The 19,667-nt window shown below is 35.1% G+C and overlaps 1 protein-coding gene across 5 annotated transcripts in view; it reads left to right on the plus strand.

Moving 5' to 3' along the window:
* The window catches only part of LOC136341119 (diacylglycerol kinase eta), a 118,692-nt gene that overhangs the window by 11,368 nt on the left and 87,657 nt on the right, over window positions 1-19,667 (plus strand). The window lies entirely within an intron of this gene.

The raw sequence follows: 19,667 nt of genomic DNA on the forward strand, positions 1-19,667 counted from the left end.
GTATTTGATTTGTTCAGGCTCCATGGACAGAAATATTTCTGCCCTTTTGTCTTTTTTTTCCCATCGGAACAAAGGCCTGGCCATGCTGAGGTTGGTAATATTTTATAAAAGAGAAATCTGCATTGTCGCGAAACTTGTTTGTTTGGTTTTAATTAAGAATTCCTTCTTGTAGGTTTCATTAAGGGGAGGTTTTTATAAGACAGGAGGATTAGAATTTTCATTAAAACTCCTAATTTCACACAGCGTTAAATCTTCTATTCTAGAAACTTAGGAGCAAAGTAAAAGGCCTGGAGCTTAGCAGTAACATCGTGCTAGGCAAATTGTAATGCTTTGGAGATTATTGAAACTTAATTCATTCGTTTGTGTGAGACAATGGGTTTAACATAAAGTGGCATTTGGCTTTGAACTTTAGTAACATGGGTTGACGTTGTCTTTGCGGACAATGAACTGGAAGAATTGTTTATCTCGGCATAATGTTGAACAGGAATAAAGACACATGATTGCTCTTGATGAAATGAGAATGCCGGTCACGGTAAAGGTCGACGTACGAAGATAGTCCCAGAAATACCCGACCTGACATTCTCTCATCGCGATGGCCAAAATCAATCAACTTGATTTCGGTCTCCCCCCCCCTCTCTGCTCCAAATTTGGCTTTCTCAAATTATTGTCTAAACTTGACCAAATGGCTCGATGAAAAAAGATTTACCAATAATGAAGAGGTGAAGTTCGGGGTTGATGCGCATTTTGAAACATTCGAAGCTTCTTACTATAAACAGGGTATAAAGCCATGGAACATCGCTGGAAAGTGTTTTTCTTTCAAAAAAAAAAAATACAATTATTTTTCTTTAAGTGTTAGATCGGGTACTTCTGGGACTATCTCGTATATCCACAGTGTTTAAAGGAACGGACTTTAATCCACACTTGGCTTTCAAGAAATTGAAGATCGCACCTTTTCCTCGCAACAATTCAAAATCGCATACGAATATGTAGGTGTTTGAATAAGTTTGTCTCTATATGAATACTACATAAAGATCTTTTAATTTATATAATAATTACAATTTGATTGTCGATGGTATCTTAAAGTTGATCTCACGAGCTGGTGACATTTCTGGCGTAAATCGACACATAAAATTCCAATCCGTGACTGCTTTCCGATGCCAAGTAAATCACAGCATAAGTGTGTCCCACTCCGCCTTTTGAAATCTCCGCAGTACCTCCAGATTTCTGGTTCTCAGCTTTAATGCAATAAATATTAGCATCTCCATAGTGGGTTATCTGAAGAGAGAGATACTGGTATATTAACCTCAATTCTCGATAGTTTTAAAATTATACTTACAGTTTCAGATCTTGTAATAAATGGGAAAGCCATTTTGTCCACGTGGATGTAAGTAACCCTGTTCTTTTCGTCAAGATTTGTACAAATTCCATCAATAATGTCGTGGCCAGAGATGTTTTTCAATATTGGAGAACTGTGTGTTAGGATGAATAAGGTTGCGAAGGCAAAGATCAAGCTTAGAGAATTCATTTTGATATTAGATTTGCCTCTACTGAGAGTCTACTTTGGCAATATACGATCTGATTGATGTTTTATAACTTGTAACAGTGCTTTTATACTAGATCGGTATTATCGCTTTTATCTGCTTAGTTGCAAAATTACTGACACTTTAAATTCATTTTTATACATTCTCGAGAGTATCTCTTATTCACACTTCCGTGTATTGAGCTGAGAGGTCTAAATATACATTTTTTAGAAATCAAAATTTGTACTTGTTCGATATAAGTGTGTGCATACTTGATTCAATGATTTCCATTACAGAGATAAGAATTCTATTGAATAGTAACTAATATTCTAAGGCTGTATTGTCCTCGATTAAATTATTTATTAAGAAACCTGATTTTCCGAGTGTAAGGAGAATTTATGTATGAGTAAATAAATAATTATGTACTTCAAGGCTTGATGAACACACGAGATGTATAAAGCTATACATTTAAGAATAACAAGCCAATTAAACTAAAATAAAGTTCGAACTAGAACTCCAACTAACGCGTAATGATCTAGTTTCACTTAAATCAGGGAAATGAAGACCTCTCGAAGCAAATTTACTGAATTTGTTAACAAAGTTACGAAATGACTGGATCTATCTATTTTCATTTCATACCACGAAGCTAAACGTTGGCCGTCACAAAATTAACAATAGATTTTATGTTTCCTAACGTCTTTTTAAATATATCGCATAAAACAATTTGCTGATCTGTTAATTCTTATGAAATGCCCAATTAAAAAGAATAATTCATTAGTATATTACAAATTTCCCTTTGTCGACCATTTCGCACGGTATACGCAGCTTGGTGATGAGGATCCCTTCGTGCAAAAACAGCATGAAAATTTAATGGATGAAAACACGAATTTTCCGGGCCTCTCCATTGTTTCTAATTCCATTACATTATTTGGATAATTTGTTATTACGAACGTGAAGTGCTCATTCATTCCTGCTGACCGGTCGATAACCGTTCCTTTTTGGCTTTTTGACTATTACGTAGAAATTTCTATTATTTATCCCTTGCCAAATTCAATGTCCGTCGGTTTCTAAGAATTTTACGTCATTAAAAATAAATCATTCGCAATCAAACTCTCCCAGAAAGCGTCATTTTTCTGATATGTGTAACTCCCTTTTGAATAAACGTTGCATCCTATAAAATATTTCGGCTCAGGTTCTCTCCTGGGATGAATTTTGATGAGACGCAAGCGACTTTCTTCCCTTTAGGGCTTAAGCATGCAAAATGCGGGCTGTTGTTGGTTACATGTTATACAAAACATCAGAAACGTTTTATTTGTGTTAATTTGCATTGAAGCCTGTAACAACTCCGATTGTGAGGGAGAGATTTAAATTGCGATAATGGAATTTTTTAGAAAAAAATCGTAATGGAAGCACATTTCACTAAAGGGCAGCACGCCAGTAATTGAATAGCTTTAAGTAGAAGAACACCCCGAGATGGAAACATTTTGCGGCTTATAAACTACACCATTTTTTTGGATGAAAATATTCCAGACGGGCTCCTCAGAGTAAAACTCGAATATCCAGTTTGAGATAGGTTGACATGGATGACATCTGCCTTGGATGCTACGTTTTGGTAAAAGGCGTAAAAAGCCCTTGAAATTTTACTGAAATAAGATATTTTTGGAGCTAAATTTCCTAATGCTTTTTCAATATTTATTTTGGAATTAATATCCTTTTACGTCGATAAACACCCATATAATTGCCAACGTGGTTTTCCCTTTTCAATTCATGATGGTGCCACTATTTATGCATGTCAAATAGCACAATAGCTTTTCAGGTAAATTCTAAACAATGAAACCGTGTTGAATAATCACATGCGACAATTTGCGGTGAAACAATAGCCGACCTTAAAATACATAAATAGATAAATCAGTTCCATTGTTCTAAATTTCGCTCTAAACTCTAATGGAAGTCTTAAGCTGCTTTGTCTCCATATCACAAGTTAATTTTACATCAATTTAACGTTTTCTCTAAATACTTAAATATTAAGTTCCTAAATAATTTAGGTAAATCACCATCTAGAATTACGAATTTTGATGTCTTCGTTCAGAAGTAACTCTGAGGTTTTCTATTTTTTTTTTAATAGACTATAAGTAATTTCCTAGATATAGATACTTAGACAATTACCCTGGCTGAGAATAATACTGCGATGAGTCTTCTCTGAGAGATTGAATAATATGAATCTGGAAAATTCGCTTTTGAAAGTACCATGGAACCCTCTCACTTTAAAAATGAAAGTCATTCATGTGCTGATAAAAGTAATGGAACCCAATTTAACGTATGACCGGATTGGCCAAGTTCTTCGTTTCTTCAGTGTTTTGTATTTGTGGAGAAAAGCAAATAATTAATGAGGGGCTGTGTTCCTTAAAAAGAGTTCTCAGCAAATTGTTAGTGAATTTCGTAAAATGGATCACTCCATTACAACTGAGCGACACCAAAGGTCCAGCGTATCTCTCCGAGACATGAATGTACAGCTAGGAGAGGCCCTAGCTGAAACCCTGTAAGGGCCACAGGAACGCTCTGAATTCACTGTCGCAGTGCAAATGATTTAATTATATTATAAGTTAAAAAAAAAAAAAAACAGAAGTCTTAAACACCCTAACAAGTTCATTTCCTTCTGCTATGGCGCAACATAGGCCAAATTGATTGCTTTTCCTTGATTTCTTTAACTTCTGTTTAACGTGTATTAGATCTCCCAGGAATAGCTAACATACAGGATGGATCCTACAAATACAGGGTTATTTTAAAAGGATGTTTCTTGGGTTAAAATAATTGAAAGAATGAAAATAAATAGAATTAACGTTTTAAAGATCTACAAGAAATTTTAGTAATCATTACCACCAATACATGAAGTCAACCTACTTCCTAGTGACTGCCGAAATCTTCTGAAGACACCAGACTTGTTTTTAACATCCTGTATTTGTTAGATTACTATTTCGAAACTTCTGTTTTAAAAACTATTTATTTTATTTACTCTAAAATAACATTAAATTGAAGCTGAAATAATACGTCATAACTTCACCTTTGAGACTTCTTGGCTCTAAATCCTTGGAAACCGCAAAGAATGCCCTTTTTGCCCCTATTTAAATAATATCAAAACTGGTGCGAACTTTATATACAGGGTTATTCACGCTATACGGCTCGGAATATTGTGGCCAAAATACGAGGTTTTCTAAAAATTTTTCTTTTGGGTTATATGGGGATCTATTATGGCTACTTTTTAAAATTATTTTCATATTATACAGGGTGTCCCAAAAGTGCTAAAAGTATCAAAGTTGTGTTTTTTTAAATGGAGCCCCTTGTATATTGTTGCATTTTTGGATTCTCCGATCAAAATAAATGTGTGTTTTAATAAAGTTTACAATACCTAGCACTTACGGTTTTTGAAATAATTTAAATTTTGTAAAAATTTGGCCTAATTTTCATGTTTTAACCACTTAAGCAGTATTTAAGTTATGTAAGCGTAATTTACAGTGTAGTGTAATAATGGATCATACTTTATATCCCAATCATGAAAAACTTGCCAGCTTATACAGGGTGTGCAAAAATTAAAACTATTCAAACGAGGACTTTAAGTGGCTATAACTGGATTAATTTAAATGCAATGCCATATTTTTTAACTTACCAGGATATGTAGTTTTTAAATACCCATCGAATGGTACTAGGGTGTTCATAGCTAAGTCTTCGCGTTTTTGCAGAATGCACTAAATAATGGCTCCTTGCGCCATTTGGCGTCTTTTAGTTCAAAGTTCCAATGTATCTCGTTGCCTATGATACTTCAAAATATCAGATAGTTAATTTAGTTTATTTTTTAGTTTAGTCTGCAAAGGTACTTTTTTTCTAGAGTGTGTAATGTACCCTCAGGCTACGCCTATGCCTATGCAATCCGTCCGATCATGTCCGTGATGACCATATGTTGGGAACCCATTTTCTTCCTGTAAGGGTTGTCCTGCATAAAGGAACTTTCACTCTTTTATCCTTATCAAGACAAAGATCTAAATTCATCCATATTTGGTCAAAATCTTTACAGCTGCAATTTCCCGTAAATTCTCAATTTTTGCCTTTGTCTCAAGATACGGTTTAAGGATTTAAAAAGTTACCAACTGTGGATTGACCCTGTTAATGGGTACCGATCCCCTGATTGGGTATTTAAGCTACCCCGAATCCCATAAACTCTCTATTACTCTAAAAATCCTCTCTAATGTCAAGATCATTTTAGTTTTTACCGATTAAGGCGTGTGTGTTATAACGAGTGCAAATAGATCGGACGGATTGCATAGGCATAGGCGTAGCCTGAGGGTACATTACACACTCTAGAAAAAAAGTACCTTTGCAGACTAAACTAAAAAATAAACTAAATTAACTATCTGATATTTTGAAGTATCATAGGCAACGAGATACATTGGAACTTTGAACTAAAAGACGCCAAATGGCGCAAGGAGCCATTATTTAGTGCATTCTGCAAAAACGCGAAGACTTAGCTATGAACACCCTAGTACCATTCGATGGGTATTTAAAAACTACATATCCTGGTAAGTTAAAAAATATGGCATTGCATTTAAATTAATCCAGTTATAGCCACTTAAAGTCCTCGTTTGAATAGTTTTAATTTTTGCACACCCTGTATAAGCTGGCAAGTTTTTCATGATTGGGATATAAAGTATGATCCATTATTACACTACACTGTAAATTACGCTTACATAACTTAAATACTGCTTAAGTGGTTAAAACATGAAAATTAGGCCAAATTTTTACAAAATTTAAATTATTTCAAAAACCGTAAGTGCTAGGTATTGTAAACTTTATTAAAACACACATTTATTTTGATCGGAGAATCCAAAAATGCAACAATATACAAGGGGCTCCATTTAAAAAAACACAACTTTGATACTTTTAGCACTTTTGGGACACCCTGTATAATATGAAAATAATTTTAAAAAGTAGCCATAATAGATCCCCATATAACCTAAAAGAAAAATTTTTAGAAAACCTCGTATTTTGGCCACAATATTCCGAGCCGTATAGCGTGAATAACCCTGTATAATCAAAATTTGACAAAATGTGTCGCTTTAAACACTAATATTTGTTTATTCTAGCATGTCTTATGAGTGGGAAATTGTTGTAATAAATCAATTTTCTAACGAATTGTTTGTCGCGATAACCATCAAAAGAAAAGATGCATTAGTTTCTCGATAACGCTTATCAATCTAATAAATACATACATATGTAGAACATGAATTTGTTATTGTTTATTTTTGCTATCAATTGAATTCCATTTCGATTAATATTCATATTATCTCGCTTGAAACATATTATTTACTTAGTTTCGATATGAAAACCTATCCCGATGGAATAATTTTTTTTTCTGGATCGAGAAAGAAGTCTGAAGTTTTTTGAGGACAATACTAATTCAAATTGATACGTCATGTTCATAATTAAAATACATATGTATATAATAAAAATGAATTCACTACCATCCTTAACAGTTTGGCGCAGTCTGTTAAAACGTAACAACTTGAAGGGCTAAACGATATACATACGTATATACATACATATGTATGTGATCTAATAAATTTAATTATCTTCTGAGCAATAGCCCTAAGCCTTGTGTTGCGATTCTGCAAGGGCATAGCCTTCTCCACCAAATTGTCAGGTAATTGTTATTAATAATACATTTGTGAATAACGCATTCGATATTTTTTTAAATCTTGGAGACCGTTAGTGTTGCCTCTGAAAGGATCAAAATTTACAAATAATTTCGGCTTAAACCAGTGGCGCACACAGATAGTAAAGTTTTAAAAATGGTTTTGCATAGGAAAAAATAAAAATTTCGTCTTAACAAACATGAGTTTTACTCCTCAACCACGGTACTCCTTCTATGCATAGCTTTCGTATTGATTTTTCCCGTTTCCGAGCGCGTGAGTCACGTCTCACATGCTCCTTTTTGTAAACATCAACATGAACGTAAACTTCTTCAAAGTTATTACAGCCTAATCTTAAATTAATGATCCATCAATATATATCGAGCAATATTTTCCCACAAGCAACAACTATACCAACAACAATTTTCAAAAATATTATTAATAATTTCTAACAAGCTGGCAATTGAAAAACGAGAACCTTAAATTGAATTTCTTAATTTACGTTTAAAAATCTTGGACGTAAAGTCGGTCAAAGTGAAGCTCGTAAATTAAGTTTATTTGGTATAAGTAACGTAGTAAGCAAAAACTGACAACGAACATATGTATGGTCAAAATGAAATTGCTATCGAATACAATAAAAAATATTCAAAATTTCGCACATGCCTAATACAAAATGAAAATCAATTTTCCTCCTCAAAATGAAACTCGTACAATATTCGAATTGCAACTCTAAACCATATTCAATTTTAATTTGACATCTAGTTGACAGTCCTTTGTACTTATTTATGTCTTTTAGACCATCGAGTATAGATTTTACCCATTTCTAACATTTTGTTGGTATCTTTGCCTATTCTTTCTTTAAAAGAGTTTTTCGACAATCTCTATTAGAAATTTAATGTTTTCGTGTTGGAATTTTCATTTGATTCCCTAACTTTTCAATTACGTTTAGATCTGGACTCTGGGGAGGCGTTTCTATTACTTTAGAACAATTATAAAGTATTCAATGACTAACTTTTAGTGCCTTGTGCTTCGGGTCATTGTCGCGGTAATGTTAAATTAATCTTTCAATTCCCAATTCCTGCGCACTTTGCTTTAAATTTAACTTTAAAATATCCAAATACATATTTTGGTCAGTGGTTCTTTCAATAAAATTAAGATTCCCAGGACCTTTTGGCCACATGCATCCCAGACCATAAAGGCACCTCCTCCGTGCTTCACTGTCGGCCGTAATTTTTTTTTCTTTTAATACCTCGTTGAGTTTTCTCCAAACTAGTTGTTGTCCATGTAAGCCGAAAATATTGCTCTCATATGCAAAAATTACGTCTTTTCAGAAATTAAAATACTTCTCTTGGTATTCTTCCGCAAATCTTAGACGTTTGACTCTATTGGTCTTAATGATCCACAGTTTCTTTGGGGCCACTCTACTATTTGGATTATGCTTATGTAATAAGTTTCAACTGGTTTGTGGATTAGCGACCTTATTTAGATATGTTTCTATAATTTTTGCCAATTTAGGAGCACACATTTTTGGATTTTTTGAAACCTTTCTTAAAATAGATCATCATAATCATTAAAAATATTTCTAGGGCTATTCCGCACTTTGTTTTTAATCCCTTTTTTTTATTAATAATATAACCATCTACAATACTCAGTATGGTTGTATGACTCTTATTGCCAAATTTACCTATGTGACGGTAAGTTTTTCCGCTTTCATATCAGTGGATGATTAGGTTCCTTTCGGTGACAGTGGTTTAGCCCTTTTGTCGACTTATTGCAAACAAAAAATTAAATTTGGATAAACCAGGATAATAGTATATAATAGAAAACTCAAAAATTTAACACCAAACTCTTTTAAATACGCAGTTACTACTAAATATCTGGGATGTAGGAGTTTCATGTTGATATCACGAATTGATTTTTTCAAAATATTTAGCAAAAAATGCAGCATTTTTGGAATTTTTGGTTTATCTACCAGTTTCATTCAATATGGAGATTAAACAGCCAATTATTTTGTTTTATTGCTTTAATATAAAGAAAAATTAATTAAAATTATTCATGAGTACGATTTTCACTTTCATTGACTGTATATTGACTGTGGATGCCACCATTGAGGTCATGGAGCCTTGGAAAGGCAGTTTTCGGACCGTCATTTTCGGTACCAAAAAATCCCAAAATTTGTTCGTCCCGTGTTTCGAGCTGAATCACCTAAAAATCGATGTCGGTACCAGTCATAGGACGAATAATATCGGCGATACGATGGCCTCCAACTATTCAAACATCTTTTCGCCCTCTTTTGACGAGAAAAGAGCTCATGGGTCTAACCATGGGAAAGACACCCGAAACGAAAAGAATATGCAGAGTGCATATGCTTGAGGAAGGACACACGGTAACACAAATCACTTAGAGTGATTAACAACAAGGAAAATAAAATTAAGCGGAGTTAAATCAAACAAACTGAATCCAAATTGAAATCAAATTGAATTGAAACTTTTACTTCAATTCAATTTGCGCTCTTGCCAAGTATGCTTCTCAGCGATCGTGCGATTTTCTTTTACCCGTTTTCCACCGAGCACAATTCAAGCAAGATAATTTGAAAATGTATCGAAACTGCATTCCATTGCAACAAAAGTAAAAAGAAACATATTCCACATAGATGTTACTTAACCCGCTTTACCATTTAAGATAGTTGAGAGGGCGGTTGTGCGAGATAGAGGGTTGAAAGGGGCGCAGAGAATTCTACTTAAAAAGTGTTGCCCTTCAGCAACAAAATCGACGGGTTCCAGGGATTTTTAAAAAATTTATGCTGTTTCAAGATAATAGGGGTGGGAAGTTTTCGAATTGACCTCCTGTGTGTGTCTGTGTGCATATTTCAGACGTTAGGATGGACTACCATCGGCTCCTGGGCGGGAAAAGAAAGTGCGTTTGTGTAAATCGTTGTGTTTTCCTCTACTTATTAGCTTTTGAACACTTAAAATATCTAGATAAAAGTTATTAAATTTTTTTCAATTCTCCTCGTTCTCATATTCACTGAACTTAATTTAATATAGTTGTCTAACATGCACTCCCACTATTTCATGACCAAAGCAAGTTTCATCACGTTTACCTATCTATGATGGCCTAGCTATTAATACATTTTAATCCCAAATATCCAACAGAGGATACGTAGGAGGAAATTTTCAATTACAGGAAGTTTAAATAATTCAATAATATCGGACTGGCACTGTTTGCCCACCCATGCCTGACGCAGAATTTTAAGGTAAATTTTGTTATAATGCTCCAAACAGAAAGACCACTGACGTGCACTTAAAACCATAAAACCGCGCTGTAATCACAATTTACTGAAAAATTAAAAATTTAGGTATTTCTTAAAGGTTTTATATTTATTTTTAAAGCTCGGAAATAGGTTTTATGATTTCAAACGCGCTCAAAATTTATGGCGAATTTGTTTATACGTTTTACATATTGCCATAAAACATATTCGTTTTTGAAGTGTGTAACTATTACGTCTGTAATATCGGTGGCTATAAAATGAATAATTCGGCATATGTCATCATTGCTTCGGAAATTATTGGCAATAAAAATCGATTTGGATATACGTACATATGTACATTGCACGAATTTAGTGTAATGTAATCAGATTTAATATTTTACTTTAATTTGCATTACAGTCTCTTTCGTCAAGAACGTGTTCTATAATATATAATATATTTGTATAAATACACACAGGATGTTTCGAAACGTGTGTCGGAGAATAAAGGACGTGATTCTTTGGCTCGTTATAAGAAAAATACTTCCTTTTAACATAGATCTGTAAACGCACAGTTTTCGAGATACAGAGTGCCAAAAGACAATTTGTTAGGGACTCTAAGTTATTGGTTTTTTTGTTTCTATTTATTTTTTATTGTTGTTAATGTTAGGTTTATTGTATACTGTCATTTATTCCCTTAAGTTACGCCTATGTACTGCGATACTTATTCGGAGAATACCATCTGAGTGCCAGACCACATGGCCCATCAGGCCAAAGCTAAGGATACGCTTTGGTTGGGGAATGTGCTACTAGTCGAAGAAGCTTTCTCTATAGGGACTATTGCTTTGATGGTCAATTTGTTGGACCCGCAATATTCCCAGAAAAGCGATTAGTATAGATATTCCCCAGATGGCCACGAGTGATGGGATTCGTTGTAGCCATAGCTTATAATGGCTCTTGGTGGTGGTGCGCCCCTGGTTGGAATTCTTCGGGGTTAGTACTTAAGGGATAATCAGAGCAATTTTCGTTCTCTTTTCTGCTCTTCCTGTTGTCTTGTCGGGTGAAAGCTACGTCGGTGTCGGGATGTGATCCGCATCATATCGTGTAACCCGCCCAATAAGCATTCTCCCTCTTCGTTACTTAGACCAAGATTCTTACATTCTTTTGAGATAAGTGCATAGTTAATACAGTCCATTTTTACATAAAACAAATTGTCTTTGTCGTGTTTCATTTATCGAAGGAACACCTTAACACAATTGTTTTCCCAGTTTTTTGACGATATCTCAGGAATCGTTTGAAATACAGAATTCAGATTTTGTAGATCTATTATCATTAATTTTCGTTACATTTTAAGCGCTACTTCAAATATTTTCCACACGCCAGAGGCGGAGATTTTAGGGTTGCGTGAGATTTTTTTGCCCCTAATTTTTACGCCACTGGGAAAATTACAATCTTAAAATCACAACAGTCCTTGAAAATGGCCTCCTCCTATGATAATGCAGGCCTCCTACCTGCGTCTTGGCGACTGATGTATCCGTTCGAAAACGCCCGGGGGTATTGCAGGATATGATAATGCAAGTTCGCAGTTCTTCAACAGTATCAACTGGTTTGGTGTAAACTTAAATGTTTAAGATCTGGGAACCGTGGAGGCCAAGCCTACAGTCCAATTATTGTGATTCTAAAATGGTAATTAGGGATAAAAAATCTCACGCAACCTTAAAATCTCCTCCTCTGGCATATGAAAAAAAATTTAAGTAGCACATAAAACGTAATTAATATTAATGATAATAGGTGTACAAAATCTGAATTCTGTATCTCAAACTATTTTTGAGATATCATTCAAAAACTAAAAAAACTGTCTTTTGACATCCTATATCTCGAAAACGGTGCATTTTCGGACCCATGTTAATAAGAGCTTTTTTCTTATAGCGAGCCAAAGCATCATTCTCTTCATTTTCTCAACACATATTTTGAAACATCTATATGTAAACAGTAAATTTTAAACTTTAGGACGCGGATTGTTGCCGATTAGAACGTATTCTTCACGATATATAGAGTGACCGGCAGAAAGTAAGCATCCTATGGGATTTTTTTTAACATTGAATTTATCACAAAATTTTATTTTTGGCAAAAGTTTGTGCATTCCTGCAAACTCAAAATGCAGAACAAAATTTGAATATCTCATTTCATATAGGGGAGATTCAAAAACTATAAAAAGAGTTCATGAGTAAAGTACCTTTATTTCTAATTTTAGTGGAAACATGTTTTATGAAAACTTGTTTAGAATTAAGCACAACAATCAAGTTTCAAGTGTCTGCTCCATAATATGATAATTTCTTGATAAATTTAATTAAAGAAAAATCCCATATGGTACGTACTTTATGCCGGTCACTGTATATACTAATATGCTCTGCATATCTAAAACTCTACACCAAAGTCTAGTCCAGAATTTCTATCCACGACAAGCAAAACACTTTAAAATCTTTGTGATGACAGATTGCCAAGATGGGGTTTATTTCTTGCTTGACCATATAATTCGGATTTATGGCTTTCTGAAATTTCTCCAGCGCCGTAGCTTCCCGGGGGGTTAAAATATGCAAACAGGGGGCATAAATCAATAATATCCTCGTCGGATAAATAATTTATTTATGTAATTCTCCCTGGTGGACCCTCAGCAGGAATAATCTCATCGGGTTGAGAACATGATTATTGATTTGGATTGTATAAATGTTGCGGTTAGCATCTGTAACATTCGGGTGAGCCACGATTTATTAGAAATAGTTCCTGGTTTTCAGCATTGTAATTGCTTCGGCAAATCAGATAAACACTTTGCATAATCAATCAAGAGGAAAAACGTTACAGAATTAACTTTCGATATCTTTTGTGACATTTTCATTTCCATTTTCTTCGGCTCGCTGAGCAGAAACATTATTATTATCCTCCGTAAAGACTTTAGAAGTTGAAAAAAGTATTACTGTTGGGCAACTGATGATAACGAATAAGTACCCAAGCAATTTGTGCAAAATGGAGCAATGAAGTTTTAAGTGGTTTTCAGTTATGCTGGTGGAATATAAAAATAGTGAAGAAGAAAGGGTTCCAGTAATGTCTGAACTCAAATGTGATGGGTCGCGAAGCAAAAAGCTCCGTTTACATACAGAGAGATTCTGAAAGACGAAAATTTCATTTGTACGCAAAAGAAATTTAATTGGTACCCAAAAATGTTCTGACATCAAATTGATATTATAATGTGACCCATTTTGGACCCATATACCGCGCATGTAAAAAGTATTGCAACACACCTACAAGTGTCATAAATTCGATATTTAAAAAAAATGCTTAAACACGTATAATTTTATTTTAAAAAAAGGTATTTAGTACATTATTTTAGATGTTAAAATTTTTCACTCCTATCCTGCTATCCCTACTAACTTTTCATTTTCGAATGGACAGGTATCCATTGTAGTATATCAAATGAAAGGTAATTCAGTAAGGAATACAACAGTATACTCAGAACTAAAATTAGATGTGCAGTTTCCTTATAGCAGTATAAGTACTATATCCAGTATAAGAACTCGCGTCCAGAAATATCTCCCTAAGGAGCTACAGGCTGGTGATGCTTAAGACAGTTATGTACAAAAATCTGTTTTATCAAGTTTTAGCACGTTTTATTTTAATTTGTTTCTACAAAGTAACACTATAGAAATTGTTCAAAATAATGTCTTTGAACTTGAATGTACTTGTTTAAATCACTTACGGGGGCTTTGCGGACTTGGCTAAAAGTTTGATAATTGTTTTGAATGTCTTCAAATGTCGCAGTATTTCGTGCAATCAGACCTTTCTCCGTTTTCACTGTCGTTTCGTAAACCATGGGCTTCATATATCCCCACAGAAAGAAATCTAGAGACGTTAGATCGGGTAACCGGGGAGGGGGGACACACGGAACTAGATACCTCGACCGATCTAATATTATCCGAGCCAACAGTCCAAATACTGACAGACTTGAACAGAAAAGTGTACAGGCGAACCATCATGTTGCAGAAATATTTGCCGTCGAACGTTTAAGGGGACATTTTCAAGAAGTTCCGGCTTGAAAGCGAATAAAATAAAATAACTCGATAAAACACATTTTGGCACATGGCTGTTTTAAAATATCATAAGGCCGCAGCGCCTCGGGGAGTTATTTGTGGACATGAGTTCTCATACTCAAATGTCTTCTATTGTTGCATCGAACGATCCCTAGAACTTTAATCTCCGAGTTCTGAATCAGCAACGGACTGTCTTTCACGTCATTGATTGCGTTAAAAAACTGTGGCACTTAAAACACGACTTCTTCAGTTGCATTTCTGTTTATTTTAAAACAAACTTGTACCTTGTCCATTTTGTCCACTGCGCCTTATCAGATTGCGTCGTAATTTTCTGCCTTTGCGACAGAGCGATTTTATACATAGATTTGAAATCAATATGCATTATGGAGAGGATAAACTTTCAAAGCCTTCTAATTTAAAGTACTCTATTAATGGTGAATTAATGGTAACTCCGAAAATTGGTTTTTAAAACTAATATAAGTTTCTTAAAATGATCTGAAACTTTCTCCATTTAAGCAAATCTGTCACACTTATGGCAGCCAACATCCGCGTACATGTTGAAGCAATTCGGTTCACCCTGTACATTATTTAGAATATTCCATCGTCCCTCTCAATCTCTCCAACGTTCAGTGCTCAAGGCATTTCCCCTTTCCCTCGGAAAACTTCGCTTTATATCTCACAAGATGTATCTTATTGAAGTCCCACTAAATTGGGCCGAACAAAATTGCTTTGGGCAATCTTTCCGCTCGTTTTCGCGTGTTAAAGCAGTCACGAGTTATACATCCAAATGGGTCCTATACTAGAACGAATTTCGACATCGTTTGGAAAACGGTTCAAGCTCGTTTTTGCATGTATTTGTGCTTACTTTTCACCTTCTTAAAGATTGTTTACATTCCCTACCTACGTGCGACTGCTTCTTTTGGTGCTTGAGGGTCCAAAGGCAGAACAAATTTGCTTCTGGCAGGATTAAAATTATCTTCGCACATGAAAGGTTTTGTCGCGCGAACAAGAAGAATTAAAATTTTATTAGCAAGATACAGTTAGGGTCGACCCTCTCATTCAGGTAATGCCATCAGCATGCAGATAGCGACCCTCTATGAGAATGATGTCGTTTATGGCCGCAGTTATGGCACATTTCGTCGAACACGAATGACTTCGTTAAATTTTACGTCTCCCAAAATATTGGCACTTTCATATTTTATCGCACGCAAAGTGGATACATCAAATGAAAATGTTAAAATCAAGTCGAACAAACCGGATCAAAAGGGAGAGAGAAAATGTAAATCGAATTTAAAATAAGCTCCAGACTTGTTTATTGTTTATGAAACAATTATGGTTTGTGTCGAAAGAGGCCATTATAAAGAAATGTTTATTCGAAGTTTGCTAACATTAACTCCGGGTCGAGGAAAAGAATATTTTCGATAGGAAAAATTGATACCCAAAGTTAATGACAAACCTAAAATATCTCGCCCCACGCTGCTTTTGATCAGTATGTTTTAAGATTTTGCCCTGCCTTCAAAGTTTCAATAGAATTTCCTCTCAAGAAATGAATATAAAGTGGGGTAGCGGAGTGAAAAGCCAAAGGTCTTTTTATTATCGATTCGGTGACAGAAATAGAGCAGGTAATAGAAACTGATATTTCGGGTTGTCACAAATTTTCCGCCCTCTGAAGGATTTATCAGCTGGGGTCTATATTGATTTGTTAGACAGATGAATTATTTCCGTACTAGTGGAGCTTTGAATATGATTTGCCCGGGGACGTATTCAAATTGATGGTTGGTTCACATTTATCATATTTTGCCCAAAGTGATTTGAAATGGTAGTTTGGTACGCAAAAAGTGGAAAGGTGTGGTTGATGATGTCTCGGGTCTAAAAATTTTCAAAATTTTGGAAAATTTTGGAAACATTTTGGGAAAAATTTGGAAACATTTTGGGAAAAATTTGGAAACATTTTGGGAAAAATTTGAAAACATTTTGGGAAAAGTTTGGAAACATTTTGGGAAAAATTTGGAAATATTTTGGGAAAAATTTGGAAATATTTTGGTCTCAAACATAGGAACTAAAATTTAAAAAAAAATCATAGTTAACCGAATTCTAAAACGTTTGTCAACTGCGTACTTTGTAGTAAACTTAAAAAACCCGAGAATTATCTAAAGCTTGAAAGCGTGTTACGTAATAATAGTAATGTTTTACTATAAAAATCTGTATCTGGAATAATATCGTCTTATCCGCCGACGATACGTAGTGATTCTTGCAAGCTTCGTCTAAGTTCTGGACAACATTCTGAAGATGAGTATATCTAAGCCATCTCATTGAATCATCTATGGGGAGGATAACTATACTGATCATCGACGCTTTAAAATTCAGCTAAAGCGCCAAAGGTGATTATACCATATATTACCGGTATCAGTAAATAAGGTGAATTTTTCATTCGAACTTCGCGGGTACTATAAAATCAAACTTTTTTTGTAGGTTGGCAGCACTGTCTGCGACGTCTATGCAAAGTTTCGTGTCAATATATTCTGTTACTGCATGGCTACACGTGTTTTTGCATTTCTCGATTTTTACTATTCCTGATTTTGCTGGGCAACGAATTAATTCGCATTAAAGTTTGGTTGCGGAATGAATATAAAAAGTGAACCAAGATCAAAAAACCCGTGAAAAAGTAACTGAAAAATCACGGTCATGTTGACAGTTTTCTTCGATTATCGCGGTGTTGTCAGTTATGAATTTCTTTCGCGAGACCAAATTGTTAACCAAGAATATTATTTAAGCATTATGCCTAGTTTGCGTGAAGCTATTGGCCTCAAGCGACGAGAATTAAGAGCAGACAATTCTTGGCTTTGCACCAGGACAATATACCATCCAACACTGCATTGGAGCATTTTACCAATAACTCGACCCATATCGTTCCACAAACACCGAATTCGCCTGATTTCGTACCGTTGGACTTCTAAATCTTTAACAAGCTCAAAATATCGCTCAAAGAACAGAGTTCCGACTTGTTTAAGGAAGTAAAAGCCGAATCGAAGAAAGTATTGATGGCCATCCCGGAAATACTCCTTTAATTGTTTCCAGGATTAGAAAAAGCGATGGCACAAATGGATTGTGCCGGACGGGGAGTACTTCTAAAGCGATGAAATTTATTTGAGAGAATAAATAAAGATATCTCATTTTACGAGTAAATTCACTTTATTTTTTACCGTAGTAGTATATTGAACTAAAGTTTAAATGACATTCAAATTACCCGGAATCATCTTTTGGTGAAAATTCCATAAGCTTTGGAAATCAGAGCTGTGAAGCAGAAATCCAGGAATCTCAAAATTCTCGCTTAAACTTTAGTAACACGAAAAGTTCTGTTGTATCCTGGAGATGTATCAAGCGGAACTTTAAGGAATTCTCTTGTGGTAGAATTCTCGAAGTTTTAAACTTTAAAACAGAATTACATAACAGAGACACAAAATTATCGTACAAACTTCGAAAACAAGAATATTGTGGGTTCTAAATTCAGCAAGAATCCTCGAAAATGCAAAAGTATTGCAAACCTCTATAAGAAGACTCATAGAAGAGCTGCGAATTCTCATATCTAAAAGGAGATTTAAAAAAAAAATGTTCTTCAAATCATCAGAACGCTCGTGATATTGATTTGAGGATGATTATTTAGAAACCATGCTGTGGGATCTTTTTCTTTCGACCTCTGGAAGCGCTTCGTGGAGAGGAATTCGAACTGATGATTCGGGAAACTCGAAAGTTTCCCAAACACGTAAACCTCTAAACCTCGCAAATACTCATTATGAGGGTTGAAAGTTGGGAAAAACTATCTTTTTAAAAGCGCCTATAGCCAATGATCGTTATTGAATCCTATGTGAGTTGATCGCCAAGTAATATTATCGATACGTTGGAATTTTTATTCTCTAAATGGTCAATATTTTCCGATACTGCGTCGTAATCTTAGTCTGCAATAATTCTGTAAATAGAAAACTAGATTGGACGCATGTCATGAGAATTACCTAACACAAGAACCAACACGTTGACCTTTCAGGAATAAAAAAACGCTTTTAGAATGTGAAGAATTAAATTCCAGGTCCGTATCGTAAAAAAGGAGTCGATATCGACCACTCGAACACCCAACATCACCTTGAAATAAATACAAATCTATTTTGTAGACAGGGAAAAACCAACCTAAACATGTACTAAACACTTTTTGATCAGATTAATAATATTTTATGTATTTCGGATCAAATATTTCGGAAAATTTCACACTTTTTCGCAGTTCGCAGCTATTAAATCTCCAAAAAAATGGCGATTTGTTTCCCTTATTTAGGTTTACATTTGAGGGTCGTTATCGAATAATTGGAAATTTAAAGAAAATCGCTGCCTTCATCTAATTACTGGTCTACTGACGTCATAGCACCCTCTGCTCGTTAAACAAACACAAAATATGGTAGATGGCGCTCGTAGAATATTATCCTGCCGATCCAACATACTTGCCATTAACATTGCCGATTTCTGCTCGTGTTTAATTGACTTGCGACGAACCGTACTAACGAGAATTAATAGGACTGAAACCTGTCTTTAGGGTGCTCGAGTTAATTATACACATGGTTAGAACAAGGCATAGAGCTGCTATAGGCCCTTAGTCTCCTCACATCTGTTAAGCTTTTTGTCAATCGAGTGAAACACCCGTGTTACTTGAACATCCTCCTCGTCCTTATCCGCCCTACACCAAACCACCTCATATGCTTTGGCCCATATTATAGGTATCGCAGGCTGAGCTGAGGTAAACCGTGCAATTGTGTTTGTACTTAGTTGAATCGCCAAGAATGTCCCTCATATCTCTTTGTCCTTGAGCACAGTCCCGAACCCTTGACCTTGATAGTATCTCAGACACCTACACTACAAATACACGAGTATTACTATGCTTATACAAATCCGCATAGCACGACTACAATAATTGAATATCGTAATTATCCAGCTTTGTCCAACTCTCCTTGAACTCGAGGCTGGCGCGTCCCGGGAGCGTCGCGGCGCCCCAATCAACAAAAGGTCGTTTAACCGGTCGGCGTGGCTTGCGCGTCGCACGGCGTCGTTGTAGCGTACTCGATGACGTCACAGTTGTAATCCGACTGACGAG

The sequence above is a fragment of the Euwallacea fornicatus genome, chromosome 9 (assembly GCF_040115645.1).
Source record: "Euwallacea fornicatus isolate EFF26 chromosome 9, ASM4011564v1, whole genome shotgun sequence".
In the NCBI taxonomy this organism is placed as follows: Eukaryota; Metazoa; Arthropoda; class Insecta; order Coleoptera; family Curculionidae; genus Euwallacea; species Euwallacea fornicatus.